At 40.5% G+C, this 21,874-nt stretch overlaps 1 protein-coding gene across 6 annotated transcripts in view; it reads right to left on the reverse strand.

The window, feature by feature from the left end:
- Sorbs1 (sorbin and SH3 domain containing 1) overlaps positions 1 to 21,874 on the reverse strand; it is a 236,646-nt gene that overhangs the window by 160,673 nt on the left and 54,099 nt on the right. For all 6 annotated transcript variants that reach the window (XM_013017802.1, XM_013017801.1, XM_013017804.1 and 3 more), the window contains exon 2: positions 8,415 to 8,503. The gene's annotated coding sequence lies outside the window, so the exon portion shown is untranslated. The remainder of the gene's footprint in view (positions 1 to 8,414; positions 8,504 to 21,874) is intronic.

Raw genomic sequence — 21,874 nt, forward strand, 5'->3', positions numbered from 1 at the left:
TATTTATTTTTTATTGTGAAACTATCGTACAGAGGGGTTACAATTACATAGGCAAGGTAATGAGTACATTTCTTGTCAAGCATTGTTGCCTCCTCCTTTGTTTCCCCTTCCCATCATTCCCCCACCCTATCCTCCCACCCCCTCCACCTCCCAGCCAAAGTTGTAAAGTTCATTTTTCAATATAACGCCTAGTACATCTCATTGTTGCAATGGGTTCACCTGTATCCCTATTTAAACGATTTGTTTTTTTTCCTTCCCCTCCACAAATTATACCAACATCAAATACAGTGAAATCAGGGGTTATATCATGGGGGAGGGACATAAAAAGCAACAAAGAAATCATCTTATAAATATGTTAGAAACAATCGCAAGAAAAAAAAACATTTGAATACTTATCTTGGGGTTCATTTCACCTAACATCAACTTATCTGACCTTTTCTGCTTGTCTCAGACATATATTAGTTATGGCAAAGAAGGGAAAACATGGGACCTATGTTTCTTTGGGCCTGGCTTATTTCACTTAAGATAATTTTTTCCAAGTCTTTCCATTTCCTAACAAATGGGGTAGTGTCATTCTTTCTGATGGAGGCAGAGAATTCCATTGTGTATATATACCACATTTTCTTGATCCATTCATCTACTGAGGGGCATCTGGGTTGGTTCCATATCTTAACTATGGTAAATAATACTGCAATAAACATAGTTGTGCTGGTAGCTTTAGTGTGGTCTTGTTTGTGATCATTTGGGTAAATGCCCAAAAGTGGAATTGCTAGGTCCTAGGGGAGCTCTATGTGGAATCTTTTGAGGAACCTCTATACTACTTTCCAAAGTGGTTAAACAAGTTTACACTCCCACCGACAATGCAGTAGGGTTCCCTTCTGTCCACGTTCCCTCCAGCATCTGTTGTTATTAGAGTTCTTGATTATAGTCATTCTAACTGGGGTGAGGTGGTATATCAATGTTGTTTTGATTTGCATTTCTTTTATGGCTAGAGATGAAGAGTGAAATTTCTAAGAGTAAGGAAAAGGGTGGGTAGAGATGGTTGAAAGGGATGACACTGATCAACACATATTGTATTCATAAACTACTTTGTTAAATGGCAACGCCTTTGTACAACTACTGGGGCTGGAAAGGTGGCTCAGTGGTAGAGCGCTTGCCTTGCATGCCTGAGACCCTGGATTCAATTCCTCAGCACCACATAAGCAAAAAGAAAAAAAGCTGGAAGTGGCACTGTGGCTCAAGTGGTAGAGAGCTGGCCTTGAGCTGAAGAGTTCAGGGACAGCGCCGAGGCCAAGAGTTCAGGCCCCACGACCGGACCCCCCCCCAAAAAAAAAGACTAGAATTTTCTGATCTTTAAAATTCTGGCCTTTAATTTTAAATACTTTAAAATACTTGTGTTTGTAGGCAGCTAGAATACTGTAAATATGAACTTGGGGAACAAATACAACATCTGAAGCTATGAATTCTGTTGGAAAAGATTTTTTTCTTGGCTGGAGAAGGGACTGGACAATGAAACTAAGGAAAAACTGAAATTGACCATTTAAAAAAAAAGCATAAAGGTGCCTTTGTTTCCTTTTCAAATTACAGCAGTCCCAATTTACAAGAGAGAGTATGTCCAGCTTCTGAGTCCATATTAGGACAATCCTGGAAGCTACACATTGCATTCAAGGTGCCCTGCTTTAAAGCACAGATATATTCTCACTCTTGCTCCATCAAACAGGAAAGCCATTTTAGAGTGAATGCTTGCCACACAAAGCTATCAAGAAGTAACCACATTTAGAATGCTACGACTAAGTATAATAATTTAGCAGGAGAGTGTCACCTTCTAAAAACAAACAAATATAGTATACAGAAATTATATTTGCATATACACACCTTAAAGGGATTCCAGGTCTCTCCTGAAAAGCTTTCTAAGAAGCAATCCCTAACTAATCGTAACAGTGAAAATTGAATTCAACAGGCACAAATAATATCGTTGTTTTTTCAAGTATACCGCTGCAGAAACCATGTATTATTCAATCATTCCCTAGTCAGCAGAGCAGTGACATCCTCTCAGAGTGAGGGGAAGAGTGCATGAGTCATCCCTATGTTGATAAGGAGATTGCAGGATGAAGGCACTGCTGTTAAGTCAGCATCAGATGGTGCCTTGTCTAAATCAGTCCATGGCACACTCTGGATGATTTTGTCCTATGACAACCATTAATCATTGGAGATGAAATAGGCCTTCTTGTTTTAGTGACAACCTCACACACAATCTAATATTTACTTCCTTAAACCAAGGAGGTGGAGGGAGAAAAGACAAAAAATATATTCCACTCTATTTGTATTCAAATAGTGACTAGATGAGAAAGAGGAAAACATCTTGTTTTTACACATGGCCAGCAAATGTGACACAATTTCCTGCTTGTTTAAAAAGCTTAAAATCCAATGAGTAAATCTCTTGGAGAAATACCAACACCTAAGAATTTCACTGCTGTACAAAATGGTATCATGCCTAGGTAAGATTCACCTATGTTGTTCGGGTAAACAGCTTTTAACATTGCTAGTAACACAAACAAAATGGCACCCCAGAGAGATACTTCAACACATTGTGGTAACCGGCACCCTGGGTTCTAGTCACTGAATTGCACTCTTCACATTCAGAGAGGTAACACTTGATGCAAATTTCAATTTGAGAATTTTCCTTATGATAACTAAGATTCTTAAGACAAAGAAGGAGGTTGGGGTGAATGAACAACGGATTAGAAACTATAATGGATCTAAGTCTCATGTTCTGTGCCACAACATAGTTAAAACTTGGATCTACAAGTCTGTGTGACAGTGATAGGGCCTAATTTGTGGGTCAGTTCATGGCAACTAAACTTCTTCACTTAAAATCCTTTGTGTCTGAAGCAGTTAAATGAATTATTGACTATGTGTAGAATTTTGAAACTCAAGTTGAAGAACAGAAGTCCTAAACTGGTAGCGGACATGAAGCTGCAGACTAAATAAAGACAAGCCACACTTTGAGGCCATGGATTCAAATAAGACACACTGACCATGTGTAAAGGAACTTAAATTTTTTCTAGATTGTTGATTAAAAGTTAAAGGGATACAGTTATTATACAATTATCCTTTTTTTTTGGTCTGGTCATGGAGCCTGAACTCTGAGCCTGGGCGCTGTCCCTCAGCTCTTCAGCTCAAGGCTAGCACTCTACCACTTGAGCCACAGCACCACTTCCGGCTTTTTATTTTCTGCTTATGTGGTGCTGAGGAATCAAACCCAGGGCCTCATGCATATAAGACAAGCACTCTACCACTGAGCCACCTTCCCAGCCCCACAATTATCCTTGTTAAGGGCAAAAATCCTAAAAAATTCAAGTACAAAAGGGTGAAAGGTAATGTTCCCACACCACTGTCTCTCCACAAGCTAATCAGTTCAGGCATCTTCTTGCAATGGCCTATTGTAGCAATGCCCCATTACTGAAAATCTCCTGTGACATAGGAAAATTCTATCCTTTTATAAACTGTTCCTGAAATTACTTAGTGAAAGAGAAAGAAAGAGCAGAAACCCTTCAGCTACAACTACAGTAAGTTTAATTATTTCTATATTTTTGTGGGTGGTGGTAGTGGTAGGGCATGAGCTCAGGGCCTTGGTGCTATTCCTAAGCTTTTTCCCTCAAAGGTAGCACTCTACCACTTTGAGCCACAGCTCCATGTCTGGTTTTCTGATGGTTAGAGATAAGAGTCTAATGGACTTTCCTGCCTAGGCTGGCTTTGAACCATAATCCTCAGATTTCAACCTTCTGAGTAGCTTAGACTTCTGGTGTGTGCCACCAGCAGCTGGCTTTCTTTCAAGTATTTTTTTTTCTTTGTGCGTTGTTGTTTGTGTTTGGTTTTTGGTTTAGTTTTGTTTTGTTGTGGGGTTTTTTGTCAGTTGTGGGGCTTGAACTCAGGACCTGGGCTTAGTCCCTGAGCCTCTTTGTGCTCAATGCTAGCACTCTACCACTTGAGCTACAGTACCACTTTCAGTTTTTGAATGGCTAATTAGAGCTAAGAGTCTCAGGGGAACTTTTCTGCCCAGGATAGCTGTAAACCATGATCCTCAGATCTCAGCTTCCTGAGCAATTAGGATTATAGGCATGAGCCACTGGTACCCAGCTTTTTTCAAGTTTATATTTAAGTTCTATTCTATGAGAAAAGTAGTCAAAGGAAAACCAGGATTGGTGCCAATTGAATACCATTTCATTGAAATCTCCATTGTGCCCTAAACCACTGGCTCTAGACATAGAATACAACATTTTCCCAAGAGGAGATGCTCCCAAATTTCCATTCAGAATATTTTCAATGAACTCTTAAGAGTATTGAAACACATGCCAAAGATAGAACTGACCACTGTGCCTAGGATTCAGGATACTGCATTGGTTTCTCACTTTTCTGCATCATTTCCACAGAACACCTGAGTAGACTAAGTAGCGTATAGTGGGAATTCAATGTTTCCGAAAACGGAAATCTGAGAATTTTCACAAGCCCTAGGCTGGAGGTAGAGGGAATAAAAAGAAAGGCAGAAGGAAGAAGACAGGCTTTGGAGCAGAAGATGGTAAGGAGCAGAACTGTTGAGGGGGCCTAAAGAAATCACCAAGTAGCCTGAAATGGAAAAACTGAAGAGAGCCATGAGACTATGGAAGAAGCTCAGTAGAGTGATTTGTACAGGAAATGGACAGGGCCAATCTGGCGTTGCTGCCATTTTATTCAGAAGGTCAGAAATAGATAAAAATATGTAAGGTTCAGAACTGATTTTCTCCTATCAGTCCACAAAGATTAGAGGGGGAGAGTAGAATTGGGACTTAAAACTCATACATCTATTACAACCTTCACAATATAGTTTTTTGCTAGATCTCATCTTTAATACTATAGCTTGATACTTTGAAAATATCCTCAATATAATTGTGGTCCTGAAAACCATGATGCTTACTACCATTATGGCCTTGCAAAAAACCAAATATTTGACCTTCTCTATAGAATTACATCACATCTAACTTTCAGTACAAAATGACTAATTTTTCAAACATGTTTTGAAGTTTATGAACCTTCAGTTAATGAACTTTTGGGATAACATATAAAAAGACTGAAAAAAAGTAAAATGTATGAACAATGAAGTAAACACAGTCATCAAAACATCTTGTCAAAGCTCCAGCCCATATAAATGCAGGGGCTGGGAAGGTGGCTCAGTGGTAGAGTGCTTGCCTTGCATGCCTGAGGCCCTGGGTTCGATTCCTCAGCACCACATAAGCAAAAAGAAAAAAGCATATTGAAAAATGAACTTTACAACTTTGGCTGGGAGGTGGAGGGGGTGGGAGGATAGGGTGGGGGAATGATGGGAAGGGGAAACAAAGGAGGAGGCAACAATGCTTGACAAGAAATGTACTCATTACCTTGCCTATGTAATTGTAACCCCTCTGTACGATAGTTTCACAATAAAAAATAAATAAATCAATTTAAAAAAAAAAGAAATTTCACTCTTCAAAAATGAGAACATCTGGGCTGGGAAGGCGGCTCAGTGATAGAGGGTTTGCCTCACATGTATGAGGCCCTGGGTTCCATTCCTCAGCACCACATAAACAAAAAGCCGGAAGTGGCGCTGTGGCTCAAGTGGTAGAGCGCTAGCCTTGAGCTGAAGAGCTGAGGGACAGCACCCAAGCCCAGAGTTCAGGCCCCACAACCGGACCAAAAAAAAAAAAAAAGAGAACATCTGGTGATATTGGGTCATATTCTTTTTTTTTTTTTTCTTTTTGGGTCCGGTCGTGGGGCCTGAATTCTGGGCTTGGGTGCTGTCCCTCAGCTCTTCAGCTCAAGGCCAGCTCCATACCACTTGAGCCACAGCGCCACTTCCGGCTTTTTTCTTTTTGCTTATGTGGTGCTGAGGAATCGAACCCAGGGCCTCATGCATGCAAGGCAAGCGCTCTACCACTGAGCCACCTTCCCAGCCCCTGGATCATATTCTTGTATGGGGCAGTAGGCAGGAGTGGATCAATACGTGTCCCAGCACTATCCACTTCTGACCTGTTTGAATCTATCATAAAACAGGTTTTGGTTTTGTAACTCCTGACCGTGAAAAACAAAACAGCACAAAATGAAACAAAAAACTAAAAACAAACAAAAAACACCAAGGGATTTTGAGGTTCAACAAAACATTTTTATATTCATCTTTTGTGTGTGTGGATGTGCTGGTATTGAGGCTTGAACTCAGGGCCTCATATTCTTACTCAGCTTTTTATTTTTGCTCATGACTTGTGCTCTGCCATTGAGCCATCCTCTACTTCTGGCTTTTTGCTGGTTAATCATTCATCTACTGAGGGGCATCTGGGTTGGTTCCATATCTTAGCTATGGTAAATAATGCTGCAATAAACATAGTTGTGCTGGTAGCTTTAGTGTGGTGAATATCGTCTTATCCTCAAAATTTATTCTCCACTCAAGATCCAGAGGAACAATTGTACAGCACAAAGCTGATGTCAACTATTATACTTAAACTTTTCAGAGTAAATCCAAACTCATTATCATGACCTATACAATCTGACTCTACCAACAAACTTGATTTTGTTCCAAATCACTGTCCCTTCCCACAACCACTCTCAACTGAGTCCAGACTCTAGCTGCCATCCTCTTCCTGTATCAAGCCAAAAACATCCTAGGTCAAAGGCTTTTCTTCTCACTTGACGTTCCTCTGCCTAAACACAACCCTTCCTCTTCCTCCTCCTCTGTAAAAAGTCTATTTCTATCTCTGTTTCTGTCTCTCCCTTTTTCTTTTCTCTCCATCTTCCCCCCCGCATCTTGTTTTATTTTTTCATAGCATTTATTACTACTTGAAATTACACTTTCTATTTAGTCATTTGTTTATTTCATTCACAAGCCAATAGTATATACTTATATGGTACAATAAGGTATATGGTATTTTTCTAAGAGCTGTAGATATATAGCAGTGAGTAAACAAGCAAAGATCCCAGCCCTCAGAGGGCCTGTATTCTTAGTTATCCTCATTCAAACCTAAACACTAGAGAGTAGACACTCAATCCAACTGTAACCAAAAAATGAATCCCTATAAAGTACCTTAGCCTAAAGTAGATGTTAACACATGTATGCTGAATAGATGAAATGTCCTGCCACCTGCAGTCATCTGTTTCCAAGAAAACTCTTAACTATAGAAATCTTCCTTTCTACCAAATGGGATACAAAGCTGGGATCTACCAAATCCCATTAAGATAAAGCCAACTTCTGTGGCTGTGTTGGGTTCCTACCCCTGGGTCTGCCTATCTTGACTGCCCTTTCATATAACCCCCCAGTGACTTGTTTCATCAGGTCACAAGAACATCTGACCCACATGGTGGGAGCTGAGCAATCAGTCATTATTATTAAACAAGCCGTCTTCTGGCTGAGATCAAGATACATGGGTCATATTCTATCCTTGGCTTATGGCAGTCCTTCCAATCAATAGCTCACCACTATCATTTCAACAACTCTTGTCTCAGCACAGAACACAATGTTATAAAGGACAGGTTTGCCTATTTCAACTTCTATGGAGGTCAGACATTTGGCTGTGCTGAGAAAGTTCATTGCTGAGAACACTTGTAAACTATGAATGACCTGATCTCAAAATAAAAATGAAAGTAGTCATAAGATACAGTTAATTCTTCTTTGAAAAAAATGGAAGCTACAATGGTAGAAACAAAAGGTAGAAAAATGCTTATCTCTTAAAAGGACTACTCTGGAAGCCTTAAAATATAGGTATTTAAAACCCATATTTCTAACATACATACATGTGAAAGTAGTGTTCACATTTTAGTGTATCAGTTGTTAGATGTGCCCTGCTTTAGTTCCTTCTCAGGAAGGAGTTAGGGAATAAAAAGTTAAAAAAAGAATAGCAAAAGCCAAAGGAAGATGCTTCCATTTGGTAGTGATAGGCTAAGAGTAGTAGCTATTTCTTCCTATCCCTGAGATTCCAGCTTAAAAAGGTATGTTAATGAAGTTAATAATCTACACAGGCAAGCCCAACAGTACATGTTATATCTCATATCATATCACATTATATCATATATTTGCCCATAACTTCATTCCCTTTGAAGCATTTTCACATACATTTCCTCCTTTAGTCTTCAAAGCAAGCAACTCTACTTACTTTGAAGACTATAAACCGGATATAAACAGGGCAACATAAACAGGAGGTATAAACAGAGCAACATACTTCTCTGAAACACTGTAAGGTCAATTTTCCTAAGATCCCACCATAAAGACAGCAGAACCTAGCTATACCTAGACACAGTATATGGTCTTTTTTCTATAAGAGGAAAGGAAGCATAGTTCCGGAAAAATCACATTCTACAGGCAACGGCAAATATTTCTCTTTACTGCGACAGAAGTTGGAGGGACACATATTTACCAGTGGTTTAAGGTGGCAGGAAGATGCATTGGGCCTGAAGCTCTAGGCAGAGAGAGGCTTTTACAAATTCTTCCTATGGATGTCAATTCCTGCAATGACAAACAGACAAAATATCTGGTGTGAATAAAAGACACACGATGACCTGACTTCAATAGGGCTTTCTGTACCCAACTGTCAGGCACCCCATTTCAGCTCAAAGTCACCATCCTCCTCTTCTAGCCAACTCTTTTTCCCCACCCTGAGTTTCCCACAGAAGAACAAAACTTTCAGTGGACAAAACAATTAACTGCTAATGATGAGCTGGTGCTAAGTAGCAGCTCCCCTTCATAGACAGGCTTGATCCCTCCAAAAGGCCATTATCTCTACCACTTCCCATTTATTTCTATTTATTTATTGTGGGGCCTGAACTTAGGACCTAAACTTTGTTACTCATGGCTGGCATTCTAGATTTGAGTCACACTTTCAGGACCAGATTTTTGCTAACTGAAGATAAGTCTTGAGGATTTGTCTGCCTAGGCTAGCTTTGAACAATGATCCTCAGATCTCAACCTTCTGAGTAGCTAGGATTATGAGACACCAGCTCGTAGCTCCTGCCTTCTTGATACAAATTAAGAACTATGATTGCCATTTATCATCACCTCTGCTTTATCATTGCTGTTTCTTTGGGGTTTTGTTTGGTGTTTTTGGTGGGGTTTTTTTGTTTGTTTTTTATTTTTTTTGTCGGTCATGGGGCTTGAACTCTGGGCCTGGGCACTGGCCCTAAGCTCTTCAGCTCAAGGCTTGCACTCTACCACTTGAGCCACAGTGCTACTTCCAGTTTTCTGGTAGTTTATTGGAGATGAGTCTCACAGACTTTCCTGCCGGGCTGGCTTTGAACCGAGATCCTCAGATCTCAGCCTCCTGAGTAGCTGGGATTATAGGTGTGAATCAGCAGCGCCTGGTAATAATTGTTCTTCTTTTTGTGGTTGGTCGTGGGGCTTATGCATTATAGTTTTTACAGAACTTAAAATATTTTCCTCTACTAAGATTCCAACAAAAGTAGGAAAACTGAAGAAAAAGGTACCAGGTTCTAAAAAAAAAATAATAAGGTGCATACAGCAACTCAAGCTAATACCCTCACATCTGTAGACATCAGCAATCCCTGAAGAAGGGAAAGAGTCCAATTTTCACAAGTTAAGTATAGTCAGGAATCTGGCTTGCGTAATCCCACAGTTAAAAGCATAAGCACATCTAGAACCTAGGTCTCTCCCCTGCCAATCGAGGACTCTTTTACTACCCATTGAGTAGCAGCTTGAAAATGTATAGCAAAAAATAAACCTAATAATACACACATATACAAAGTCAAAGAAAAACAACTGAAACATCCCATTTTCTTCCTACTAAAATATTTATCATTCCTTTATATATTACCAAAGAATATAATAGCAAATCATCAGGTTCTAAGGGTTTATTTCCCAATAGGTCATTTTTCAATAGTTTCAACTCCAAGAAAGCAAGAAAAAGGAGGGGAGGGAAGGGAAAAGGAGGGGAGGGGAGGGGAGGAGGAAAGGGAGAGGGGAGAGGGAATGGAGGGGGAGGAAGAGAGGGAATGGAGGGGGAGGAGGGAAAGGAGGAGGGGGAAGGGGAGGGGAAGGGGAGAGGAGAGGGGAGGGGAAGAGAGGAGAAAAAAACTCCACAAATGTCATGTACTCATGTACCTATGGTTTCAAAAGTACTTAAATGTCTCAAACTGTCCAGAACATTCTTTATGCTAGAAAATTCTCCCTTGGTATGCATCTTAAATATAGGACTGTAAGTAAGGTCTGTTATGTAAATTAAATAGGTAGGTTTAATTAGGTAGCTGATAAAAAGAACATCACATGGTATTCAGGCCTGAGAGAGAAGTTTATTTATTCCTAACTGCGCTCCCCGCCCCCACCCCTGCCCTTCACTGCCCCCCCCCCTTGGTGGCAACCACATGGCCCAAGCCCAAGCTCAAGGTGCTGGCTCAGGTCCCATCTGGGTTTAAGTGGGAAAGGTCAGAGAGATGGTTCTGGGGCCAGGTGAGGGAAGGTGTGGCACAATCAGATGTGGATGTGACCTCAGGGCCTAGGATCCTCACTGGAGACCTGGACACCAAGCACAGCAGAAGTAAAAAGACACTTCTTCCTAGCATGAAGAGAGGCCAAGTTTGATAGGAAAGGGACCATAGAGTATGGTAGAGAGAAGGCAGAAATCCCAAACCATGGGATTTTGCCAGAAGCAAAAGCAGGGAGGTATGACAGTACCTTCTATTTGTATTATCCAGATCTCCTTTGCATTTATTTTTCTTTTACCAGGACTAGTGCTAGAAATCAGTGCCTCATAGTTGCTCAGTTTGCTTGGCCCACAGCTTGACGCCCACTAGCTGGGCTATATCTCAGCCCAGCTTTTTGCTGGTTATCTTAGAAATGGAGTCTCACAGATTTTTCTGCCCAGGCTGGCTTTCAAACTGCAATCCTCCAGATTTCAGCATCCTGAGAAGCTAATATTACAAGGAACACCCAGCTCATCCGTATCTCTCATTACCTCATATATCTTAAAATTCCTATACCTTCTGCTGAGACTTTTATATAGGTCTGCATTGCACACTCTCAGAAGTACATTTTGCCAAATTTCCATAACCAAAATACAATTCCATTTTTCTGGCAATGCCTATTTATAACCTCCTTGGAATAATCAATGTTGTCCCAGAGCCTTCTATGACCCTCAAAAAATAGTGGTAGAAGTTTTGACCCTTTGGGGGGTTTCTGAGAAAAGAGTAAATAATTATTTTTCTTTGGGCCAGTCATAAGACTACCAAGCCTATTCCCATCACAAGGCTTGGACTTCCGTAGCCAGAAACTACTAAGTATTCAAGCCTCTTCAAGGAGAATGTTCATGAAAAAGATCCCAGGATAGCTATCCATCAAAATTCACAAATGGAATTTTTCTTTTTACATTAAAAAAAGATAAGCCAGTAACCCAAGCTGAGATAGAGTCAAAGGACAGTAGTTCAACAAACAATCCTGAAAGTGCCTAAAAAGGAGTAAAGGCCAAATATGTGACCATGGTTAGGATTCAGAATTCAAGGCCAGTATGAGGAAACAACAAGGCAGAGTCCACCTGAATTCTAGGAAGAACTGCTCTAGATCTATAGCTGGTGAGCAGGTACCAAATTCTGGCTGAAAACAAAAATCACTTGGAGAAGTAAAAACAATTAAAATAAAAATAAACTCCCTAGCATCCAGACCCAATAAAACAAAATCTTTGGTTTGGAGGTCCCCAACATAGTCAGTACAAAAACTTCCTCCCAAGTGATTCTAATGCTAAGCAGGAAAAGTCTATACCTCACCTCAGAAGTTCCAGAACCATTAAGAATCATTCATTGAACAAATCCAGACAAGATCCAAGGATCAGGTTTTAGAGGAGGTATACATTCTTCATGTATTTACTCACTCTTCATCACATTCTGACAGCCACTGCTTAACTTTAAGAAGAAATTATTGTTGTTATAAAGGTGATATACAGAGGGGTTACAGTTGCATAAATCAGGTAAAGAGTACATTTAACTCTTTTTTAAAATTCTAAATAAATACAAGGGCTAGGATGTAGCTTGGTGGCAAAGCACTTGCATAGCAAGTGCAATGTTCTGGATTCAATCCTCCATACCAAAAAGAAAATAATAATAATAATAATGCAGTTAAATAAATACAAAATAATGCTAGCTGCCAGAATAACAATCAGGTACATCGAGAGGGTCTTCATGTTTGCCATAGTCCTTCATGTGCTCAATATCAGCACCCTCAGATAAACTAGGGGGACTGTCTCAGGCCAGGAGCAGATCTACATCTTCAAATACCTATGTAGGCTATCTCTGATAGGACAAAGATCTAGGGACATCTAGTCATCAAGATGGCCTTCGAGGAACAGCTCCAAGGCCCATCAAAAAGCAGGATACTGTAAATCAATGCAGTGAATGGACACCTGCCAAGCCAGTTGAGCACTTCTCCTTCCAGATTTTCACTTTGTGGTCAGGTAACAGCTTGAGCAATCCCAAGCCAAAAGTGGAAAAGTAAATGTGTGGGTCACAATGATGACAGATCAGAGGAAGCTGCTTCTCTGAATGGACCAGCTTGAAGAGATTTCCTCTTTGACCTTACTAGGTACCATCAGATGACTTCAGGGACTCAGCAACAGAGAAACCCATAGTTGCCTAAGGTCAGCCTTCCTGATCGCAAGGCCCAGCAGCAATCCATACTACCTCCAACAGACCAAGGAGTCACCCTGAAGCATGCTGTTAAGCTAAGGATCTCCTACTTGAGCTACAAAGTACACTTAGAAGAGCTGTGTGAGGCCAGGAAGTGGTGGCTCATGCCTGTAATCCTATCTTAGAAGACTGAGTTCTGAGGATCATGGTTCAAAGCCACTCCTGGTAGGAAAGTCCATGAAACTCTTTTATCCAATCAATTGGCAAAGTTTAAAAAGCCAGAAGTGAAGCTCCACTCAAGGTAGAACACCATTCTTGAGCAAAAAGGTCTAGGGGACAGTGCCCAAGCCCTGAGTTCAAACCCTAGTACCAGACAGAAGACACACACACACACACACACACACACACACACAAATATGTGTGGAAAAGGAAATCTAGGGAAAACTCAAGTAATATATCTCCCCTCATTTTTTTAAGAAATGCATTCATTTTCCTTGTAATTGTGTTATTTCCTAGGCTGAAACAAGATATTTCTCTATTGCTCCAAAATATACCATTTTTTTGTTTGATAACCTATCAGAGCCCTTGAGCTCTCACTTCTCTCACTTATCCCAATTTCTACCACATCCCAAAAGTAAAAACCTTGACTTGGCTTTTGTGAAAGTCACGTTAGCCACCCTCATTCCTATCAAAACTCAATCCTGACCATTCAACCTGCTCTGGGTCAACATGGTACACCATGTTAAATGTTCTCACAGCATCATGCATGTCTCCTGCACAGAAAAGATCACTTATATTTCATTTTTCCTCAAACCTGTGGATGGACAAAGATCCATGGTATTTTTGCTTTGCTTCTTTGTCGTTGCTGTTTTTAAGTTTTAAAAAGCAAATCATTGTATCCCAAAATAGTGTCCTGAAACTCTTTGGTTTCCTTAAAATACCAAATTTCATGTCACCCAGCCCAGAATTGGTCCTTCTCTCTTAATGCAAGGCCCAAGTGGCTTCCCCAGCATATGGGAGGCTCTCTTCTCCCTCCTTCCAAAAATTCCAACTCATTCATCAACAAATCCAGAGCGTATGGGAGAGAAAATCTGCAACTAATCTCGAGGCTAACCAAATTGGAGAGGAAACAAATCAGAATAATTACCTTCCAACTTCATTTTTTAAAAATCACATTTGCACTAGTTATTATATTGAAGGTGACTCTCTAATATATCAAATGAATCCCTTTTTGACATTCGAAAGAATTTCCTTGTTTCCCAGAACAAATCTAGCTAAGGCTAGAAGCACTGCCAACACCCTCAGGATGTGAACTGACTGAAGCTTTCCTGATGCTCCATGCCTAGGTGGCCCCCACTTTGGAGCACCAGCCTTCCTTGTCCTCCTACCACACCACACCCACTGGCAGAGAAAAGTGAAGCTTTAGGAGCTTTTTAAAGCTCTCCCACCTACTCCACACATTCAGTAGGAGGAAGAATTAATGTTTCCAAGTTCTCAGAATGACACAAAACTCATCAAGTACAACAAAATTAGTTGAAAAATAGCAAAACGATTTTAGCTTCCCTTTTAAAAAAATACAAGCACACCTACTTTAAGTGATTCACAGTGACCTCATATTTTCTTCCAGTAGGATATATTCTTTTCCCCAAGTGGATGATTTCCACCCTACTCTCTATCTTAAGACAGTATAGGGCCAGATCTCCACTTTCACCTGCTCTAACATCTTGACAAAGCTGGACACCTATGAGAGACTCTTCCCCCTCAAGGCTCTTTTCATCTGCCTTACTTGCCTTTCTGGAAGGGGAAGTTTTTCCTGTCTCTTTCCATCCTAAGGGCAGTCTTATCATTAAGAGCCCAGAAGCAACAGCACCTCTTGACTGTGTATCTAACTCCCTGACTACAAGGTCTGATTACCTGACTCTTGCCAGCAAAATAACTTTCCTGGGGGAAGTTAACACAGATCACCAACTCCAGTACCATAACAATTTCTGGCACATAGCAAGTGCTCAATAAGTTGCTGTTAAGTGATAGGGTGTGAACAATCAGATAAAGGCAGTGAATAAGAAGGCTGAGAGCCCAACAAAGGGCACCTCATCATGGTAAGGTCTTCTGATATCTCTTATTTTGATTTTTCTCAATTCTGTTGTTACTTAGATACTGGCTTCACTACTATATATCCCTTACTGAATGCCAACTACTCAGGCTTAATATTCCCCTGAAGACTCAAATCTCAAATTGGACTAAAAATACACACCTCCATAGGGGTCTGACCTGAGATAAACACAGGACCTTTGGAGAACAGACTCAAGCTCACCCTAGAGCCACATCTCTAACATCTTATCTTATCCTTATCATCACCCAGGAGCTTGAAACACCATTCTAAAAATATAAACCTTTGCTCAAACCTCTCCTCCTTTAAGCCTCTTTCTGTTGTTTATCTGCTGCCCCTTTCACCAGGCTGGGCCCTACTGCAATGTGATACTTCTACCTCCACATCTTGAAATTATATTTTCTCTGTTTACCCCAACTGACTCTCCTTAAAAGATTAGTACCCAATCTAATTCATCCCTGCAATAAAGTAAGGGTTCAAGAAAAATACATGGAATTAAACTGAATTATATATTTCTGAATGTCTCCTTTAAAATTTCCATTTCACAGTAACTCAAAGAAGGATGTTTATTAAGGCCAATAGAAAAGCAACTGCTTTAACATCATCATCACCATCACCATCATCATCAGATGGAAGTGCTGACTAATGAGACGCAGAGAACTATGATGCAAAGATTTCTATTAGTTCTGGTTCTCTTTAGCAATGTGATCACAGGCTCCACTTTCCCTCTCTGATTGCTTCCTCTGTAGTATGAAAGAGCCAGTCTGATACAAAAGGGCATAAACTATATGATCCCATTTATACAAAAGGTCCAGTATATACAAATCCATAGCGATAGAAATTAAATTAGTGAATGCTAGGGAATAAGGGGTCTGGGAAGAGAATACTAATAGTATAGGGCTTCTTTAGGGTGATGAAAAAATTCTAAAATTAGTAGTAATGGTTGCACAGCTTTGTGAATATGCTAGAAAACACTGCATTGTCTACTGGAAAATGGTTAATACAGTGAGCCTTGCATTATGGGGACTTTTTTCTGGAAAAGAAAGAGAAAAAAAGAGAGGAGTGAGAGGAAGGAAGGAAACAAGGGAGGGAGGGAGGACAAACTAGATTGAAAACTAGACTCATTAGACCACACTAGTCCTAAGGTATCTTGTATAAATCTCAAGGGAGGTTTATTTGCATTTTTACTTACATTTTTCACATTGTTCTTATTTATTTGCATTATATTTTAAAACTCAAATATTTTCTTAATTGTGGCATCGGTAACACATATGCACAGGTGATAAAACTACACAGTACTGTAAACACAAGCACATACAAATGAGCAGCATATAAAAAGCCCAAATAAGTAAGGTCTAGAAACTGAAACAAGGCTTTCAGGCTATTACTACAGTTGAGGAAAGGCACAAATGTCCCTTTGGTCCTTTTTTTTAATTGGTTAGTTTTTACAGCTTCCTGTAAATCTACAATTATTTCTAAATTTTTTATTTAAAAAAATTATCAAGGCAAAGATTTTGCCTTGATAAAATGGGTTCTCCTTAAACATACAAGACACAGTAACACTGAGTCTGAAGAACTACTGGATAGAGCTCAGTAGGAGCCACTTTCTTTAGGTATGTTCATGGCAGTTATACTAATCTGGTATCCATTGCCATTTACTACAATTACATGCACTTTTTCTTAAAGAGAAATATTTCTCTATTGACAAGAGGAAAAAGGAAAGTCAAGACTATCTTATGTCTCCCCCAAAAAGGGAGACCACAATATTTTTATAAAAATGGAGAACATTCCTTCCAGTGTGATTTACCATCTGATTTTACCCTTCCTCCCAAGCCACCTACTCGACCTCTGAGGCATTTGAGATTTAAAACCCCTGGGCTATTTATTACTCCTTAGGCCCCAGTTTCTTATTCTAAGTCAGCAAACAAATTTTGAAAGCCAAACCACTGGAAAAGAACACAGCTTAAATACACAGTATCCCATTCTCCCAAAATATTTTGGTTCCTTGGTCTCACCTATCCTGAAACAAAATCCTCCCATACCCACCAAAAGGGAAAGTTCCACCCTTTATGCCTGATCACATCCAGATAAGCAGGTTCTTTTCTACCTTGAAACTGCAGCCTATTTAGTTGGGGAAGGACAAGCCCCTTAGGGTATACATTCCCCAACTCTTCCCACCACATCACCATCCCCACCCCCCCCAAGAACGTGCTTGGAATACAAGAGTAAAAGGGGGGCAGGGCATAGTCACCCAGAAGTCAAGTAAATTGCCCCAGGAATGTTTGCTGGGCAGCCATTTCCAACCAGGCAGTACTGAAGGATCACAGGGGCTCTAGCCTGATAGAAGAGATTTAATATCCTCCTCCTCAGGTGACATGTATGCATACTGCCTGGCATTGGTCCATTCTGAGGTGTCGAGAAATCAGTGATCTGAAAAGCTGTGACTATTTGCATCCAATACAGGAGGGCAAGAAAGACACATCTCTCCGAATCAAGAGATGCTAGAGCTAAACTGTCCTGTAGGGTAACCAATCATCTTACATGGCCCTTGAGTGTGGTTAATGTGACATGAAATATGCTGAATGGATAATGTATATATTGGATTTTGAAGATATGGTATTAGGACAACATAAAGTATCTCAATAAAATTTTATATTGAGGCTGGGAAGGTGACTCAGAGGTAGAGCGCTTGCCTTGCTTGCAAGGCCCTGGGTTCGATTCCTCAGCACCACATAAGCAAAAAGAAAAAAGCCAGAAGTGGCGCTGTGGCTCAAGAGGTAGAGCGCTAGCCTTGAGCTGAAGAGCTGAGGGACAGTGCCCAGGCCCAGAGTTCAGGCCCCACGACTGGACCCAAAAAAATTTTTTATATTGACTATACTAGTAAAATAAGTTTTGATATTTTAGGTTTATGACTAGAAAACATGCTGAAATTAATTTCACCTCTTTCTTTCTGCTTTTCAAATCTGGCTGCTAGAAAATTATAAATTATATGTGTAACACTCATTATCCTCCTATCACCCAGCCAGGCTAGAGAGTTACTCATCATTCTACTATAAGGATTACAGCTATAATGAAAGGGCAAGAATGTAGGTTGGACAGGCTAGCATCTTTCTACCAGCTACATGGTGCTAAGCAAGGTGTCCCTCTCTCTGATAGTCAGTTGTTTCCCCTCTACATGGCCCTGGTAATAATATCCTGTGCACAATTTCAAGTGAAATCAAATAAAAGAATACAGCTTGAAGCAACTACCATACATCTTCTCACAGCTGCTACCAACATCTGCACACTGTCTACCCTTCTTTCCTTGCCTAATTTTTTTCCCCTTCTAAGACTAAGTCTCACTAGCTACGTAGCCTTCACCTACCTAAGTCTTCCAAGTGTTGAAATTGCAGGTATGCACCCCCAAGTCTAGTTCTTGACGTTCAAGGGAAGACAAGAGATGGCCCAGCCAGTTCTCCATCTACAAGAATCATCTGGGAGCCTAACCCCTCCCACCCTAGAAACCTGTCCCCTTGGTGTGTGTCCAGAGATGTTCATTATTTGTGTCTCACAGGCCTGTGGGTCTCTTACTCTGAAAGATAATGACACAGCTGAGAAATTGTGACCAACACCATCAGGACTGTCTTGGAAGACAAGTCAGCTTGAAGACAGGAGGCATGGTCTATGGAGAGACAAAGAACTGGTCACAGGCCTTTCCTTAGTAAAAGGATGTTTGGGGGAAGATCTTTTAAACCTAAATAGGAAGTAACTATTGCTGAAGGCATTGTTGCAAACACCAGAAGGGGGTCAACACTTCCTTTCTTCAAACAAGTCACCTTAAAGTGGTCTAAAAATATAGACAGGGTAGCTGGGAATATCATTTGGTAGTCAAAACACTTGCCTACTTTGAGCTAGGCCCTGAGTTCAAACCTCAGCACTGCAAAAAATAATTAAATAAAATATGAACTATTTCAAGGCACCCAACGGCTTGGCAATTGGGCTGACAAGATTGTACTGCTTGGCTCTCTGACCATCAACACATGACAGGGTCTGGGCAGATCTACTTTCTGCCCTTGCTTAGCACCCAGTGGCACGTTGTCATTGCAAAAGCTTTGTAGCTGCTTTTCCAGGAACCAACAGAAAGGACTCCACGCAAAGCCCTGCAAGTCCCAGCAGCCTATTTATTCTGGGCTGTTAGCCTCTCAAAGAAGTCTCTTCATAGAACATGAATGTTGGACAGGCAGCATAGATCGATTAGACCCCCAGGAGGCTGGCTGACAGAAGAAAGCACTTTCTTTATCTAAGCCTAACAGTCACTGTTCCTTCCCTTGGCCTAAAAAACATCTGTGTGCCAAAACACCTCCATCTCAAACCAGTACAAAAGAGCAATTCCTTGGAGAAAAAAAGTTAAAGTATCAAAGAATCCTTCCCCAAAAATATTTCTGTCTATAAAATATGGCTTAGAAACTCCAATCTTTTCTTCTTTATAACAAATTTCCTTTCTACTTAGGGGGAAAAAATACAATCTGAATGAAATGGTACATTCCTCCCACTAAATCTAAATTGCCTCAAATCATTTTTGAAAACAGGATACAAAGTGAATTAAGTGACAGAACTCTGGCATTAATGTGTTTTAAATATAAGAAAGTAACTGGGGTTTTTAAGGGAGGCAGTAACACAAAGCTACACACAGCCAAGCAAACCAACTCTTTGTTTCACTCTTATCATCCCAATGTCATCTTCTACCTTCCACAAAGTACTTGCTGGTGAAACTAAAAACTAACCAAGGTTCCAATAGCCCAGTCTGGATACTTGATGCACAGGAAAACATCTTTAAAGTCCTTCCTCCTTCTCCACCATTTGATGCCCCAGCATGGGTAATTAATAAACTATAGTACTTTGGTCTCCAAAAACTTCTCATGCCACACTTGCCTGGTAGTATCCACCATTACCATAAATTAGAACAAAGCAGCAGTATCTAGAGAAGGACATTTCTCAGATTTTAGTCTACTGCAGAGATCCATCCTTGTGCTTGAAAAAGTTAATGAGGAGGAGGAGGAGGGAGAAGCTGCATGAAAGGACTCAGCCTCTGAAATCATGGAAGCAAGCAGAGGAGATGAGAGCCATATAAGGTAAAAGTGATTCCCAGTTGTGTCTACTTGTGAACTGAGTTAGGAGAACAGATTAAAGTATAGCCCCATGAGCCACAGGAGGAAGAATGTTAACCTAAATTCTGTCCCTGCTGTGTATTAACTGTGAGGCCTTGGGTGAGCTTCTGGAATCTCTCTGAGCCTATTTCTATTTCTGCAAAATTGAAGGGCTGACTATAGATGATTTAAACTCTTTTCCAGCACTGATATTCTACAGTTCTGTAATTTTAAGGCCAATTACTTTTGAGATTGTGGGCAGATGGGGGAAGGGCAGAAAGAAGAAGGAATACAAACTACTGCCAAATCTAAATGATTACTGACACTAATTATAGCTTAAGAAAATATTCATGACAGCTTCAAGCTACAATTGTTGAACATGGTCAATGAACAGAGGTCAGTTTCTAGATCCCTTAATTTTAATGGAATTATGTACATAGCGTACTTGTACTTCAAGCAGGCCATTTGCTTGTGGCCACACTGAAGATACATTAAGAACAGTGACATCTGCCCACTGTGTTGAGAATACTCTCACCTTAATCAGGGCCAGAGTTCATCTGCCCTGGTTTATAGAAGCAGACAGGTTCACAGCATCTGATTGATTTTCCCCAAATCATAGTTTGACAGTAGCAGGGCCAAGAGAAAAGCCTTATTTGTGTGACTCCTTACTAAACATTAACTGCCAATTAGATCACTATATAGGATCTTACAAGGAGGGAGGACATTTACAAATACCATCTGAGAGGAGGGACAAAGGAAGCCAAGAACAGCCTTTCCTCCCTTCAACATCCAGGTATCACCCCCAAGATATCCAATTGCTCTCTGGTTACAAATTCCTGACTGTAAGCCATGCAGGTAGTGGATCCTACTCAAATACTGAAGATCTTAACCTGGAACCAAAATCATATGCAAATGCCTGCACTTTCTAGACTTGGATTCGTATCCATGGACAAGTCTTTTAACATCTCAATGTCTCCATTTGACTACCTTTAGGATGAGGATAACAATGGGACCCATACCTCATAGGAGTTATACTTTATAAAGAGTATTAAAAAACCTAATGTGTTTAGAATAATGCCTGTAACAGAAATCTTAGTTATTATCATTACAAATTCTCTGGGAAAAGATTTCAAAGCTTTCATCAGGTTCTCAAGAAGTTTGTAACCCAATAAAAATAACAGTCTTAAACTAGGCATGCTAGTACATCTGTAATCCCAGCATTCAGGAGGTGGAAGCAGGAGGAATTCCAGTTTTGAGATCAGCCTGGGCTACATACCAAGAGCTTCTAAGTAAAAAGAAAATTCCTGTGCTGTCCCCCCATTCTTGGTATGGAACTCAGTCCATCCTGCAGAATGAGCAATGCCTCCCCAACCTTGGGTTGGGATGTGAAGATAATCCAAGTCTGAAGTCCTGGTCTGGAAAGAGCTGATTAAAGAGAAAAAGATTAATGGGAATTGTACCTAAGGGTTAGGACATGGGAAGCAATTTAACCCCAGGCTTTGCTGCTTTCCACCATCAGACCTTGGACATACCCAACATCTCTGAGCCTCAGGTGTGAAAGTGAGAATAAATAAAATCAGTATAGGGGGAGGGGGCTGATTAACAGTCTTCGTTTCCTTCACAGAGGAGTTCAGAGGATCCAAGGAGATCATTTATAGACATTTAACTCTGTCTGGCACACAGTAAGTGCTAACTTCATTGTGGCCAACTAATATTAACACTATGGTGATTATTACAAGGAAGGATAAGGCATATGAAGGTTAGCATGGTCACCAAGGCTCACTTCATTTTGGGCATTTATACTGTTTAGATGGTGTTATAGGTCAAGGCAGGACTGCATGGAAAAATATCGGCATCCACTGGAATAGAGGATCCTGGGTCAAAACCCAGCTCTAGCTGCAGAAGCTTAAATATGAATCTTCAGCCAAGAAAGTTCCACATAAGTAGCAATAAAGATGAAGAGCACCGATAAGTGTCCAGAAAGGACAACTTACACACCCCTCCACTGGAACATCAA

This window comes from Dipodomys ordii, unplaced genomic scaffold, assembly GCF_000151885.1.
Source record: "Dipodomys ordii isolate 6190 unplaced genomic scaffold, Dord_2.0 Scaffold36, whole genome shotgun sequence".
In the NCBI taxonomy this organism is placed as follows: domain Eukaryota; kingdom Metazoa; phylum Chordata; class Mammalia; order Rodentia; family Heteromyidae; genus Dipodomys; species Dipodomys ordii.